This window comes from Cynara cardunculus, unplaced genomic scaffold, assembly GCF_001531365.2.
Source record: "Cynara cardunculus var. scolymus isolate 2C unplaced genomic scaffold, CcrdV1 Un_Scaffold_6589, whole genome shotgun sequence".
Taxonomy (NCBI): domain Eukaryota; kingdom Viridiplantae; phylum Streptophyta; class Magnoliopsida; order Asterales; family Asteraceae; genus Cynara; species Cynara cardunculus.
In genome coordinates, this window is record NW_020203051.1 from 22294 (window position 1) to 24632 (window position 2339).

The following is a 2339-nucleotide window of genomic DNA, read 5'->3' on the forward strand; positions in this document are numbered from 1 at the left end:
TCCTCAATACATTTTGAAAGAAGCATCGAAAGACCTTCCATAACCACAGTAAACAAGTAAGGAGATAAAGGATCCCCTTGTCAAAGGCCCCGCTTACCATGAAAGAAACCCTCCGGCAGTCCATTAACACAAATAGAGAAAAAAGGCGAAGTGATTAGAGTCTTTATCCAGTTAATCATAACTGGATGAAAACCCATTCCCTTAAGCATCTCTAAAAGAAAATTGCCAGTCAACTGTATCATAGGCTTTCCGAATGTCAATCTTAAGCGCACATTTTGGTTCTCCTTCAGATTTTTGATACCCAGCAACAAGTTCATGCGCCATTAAAATATTATCCGTGATCTGACGCCCAGAGATGAACGCAGATTGGGCCTTGCTAATAAGAACATCCAGAGAGCCTTTTATCCGTTCAGCAATAATTTTACTGATACATTTCAGCAACACATTACAACAGGCAATGGGCCGATAATCAGTAACACATGAAGCATTAGGAACCTTCGGGACGAGACAAAGTAGAGTATGGTTCAGCTGAAATTCCAAAGTTAGTCTAACTAGTTGTTAATACGACTAGTTGAGGTAGAACGTGTCTTAAGTGTCCTTAATGGATCCATGTACACTTATTGGGTATATTGAGCCTATTTAGTTATAATCGAGTCATTTGGATTAAAATGACGTTAAATGGATCATAATTAATCTGATTAGACCGTAGTAGGGTAATAGGCCCATTTATCCATAAGGATTTTACTGAAAGGGGAAATATCCCCAGGCAATTTTATAAAGACAATAAAAGCAGGACCGTTACAAGCAAATCAGCAAGAAAAACTACAGCAACTTTGACTTACAAACCAAGCCATAAGAAGCCAAAAATGACAAAGAGGAGTACACCAAAGCATAAAAATAACGCAAGCCGAAGAATAAACGGCGAAACAAACCCACAAAAGCTCAAACCGAGAAACTACACCACTCACAAAATCACATAGCATTAGTAATCTTCTGCCTCTTCCTAGTCTTCCAAGCCATACGTTGAAGAATCTGCATCTTGATCTCCGCAACAACTTTGTCCCCAGTATGATTGAAGTTATCAAAGAACTTTCTGTTTCTTTCCCTCCATATGTGGTGAACCGTGGCCGATATACCAAGTTTTTGAACAGTAGACCAAGATTTCCATCGTTGAGCTAAACCCCTGTTTAGAATATCCTCCCAATTGTTCAAACAGTTCGGTAACCCTACTTCCTTTTTAATGACTTCCCAAATACTACTTGAGTAATTGCATTCGAAAAATAAGTGATTGTGCGTTTCAATCACTGATTTACATAACACACATTTCAAATCCGGCGGTTCATGCTTCCACTGACTGATGCGATCTTGAGTTGGTAATTTATTCTGACAAGCCATCCACATGCAAAGAGCATGTTTAGGTATGTATGCTTTATTCCATACCAGCTTGTACCAATGCACAATCGGCCTCACTTCTTGAACAGTTTTCCATGCCACTTTGACCTCAAAATTTCCCCGAGAAAGCTTAGCATCAAGCCATCTAACCTTATCCTCCATTTGGCTGGGAGATGGTATCATGATACTTTGCAGCTGAGGGTATTGTTGAATCCAATCCACCGGCCAAGTAGTGCCAAAACGTTGCATTACATCAGAAACCGTTGAGTTATTRCAAAAGCCATGACCATTTAAGAATCTATAAGACAGTAACTGAATAAGGGGCCCAAATTCACTCCACGTATCTTCCTAGGCATGCGTAGACAAACCATTCCCACATTGTAGATAAAAAATCTCCTGCAGTGAGAACGTAAGTCTAAAAAGGCTCTGGAGAATCCACGACCATTCATTCCTCTTCTTGATAACCCAAAAGTTTCGGCCCCGAATACAATGAGACTGAATCCAAGAGACCCACATGGTATTTCTGCGAGTCAGAATATCCCAAATATGTTTGAAAACTAAGCACCGATTCCAGATCGCAAATCTATTCAAACCAAGACCCCCATTTTTAATAGGCAAAAAAACCCTATCCCAAGCAACTCGACATTTTCCCAACTGACCCTCTGCTTTATTCCATAAAAAATTACGAAACAACTGCTCTATTTCATGGATTGTGGTTGCCGGTACTAAGAATACCGACATCCAATAGGTTTGCATAGAATGCAGAACAGAAATGATATGCTGTCGTCGTCCTCCATAAGAAAGGAATTTGTTCTTCCAATTCAAAAGTCGAGATTTAAGTTTTAGTACAAGGGGATTAAAATCACGTACCTTCAATCGAACTGGGGATAGAGGAACTCCCAGGTAACGAATAGGGAACACCCCCGGCCGAAAAGGTAAGCTATTAC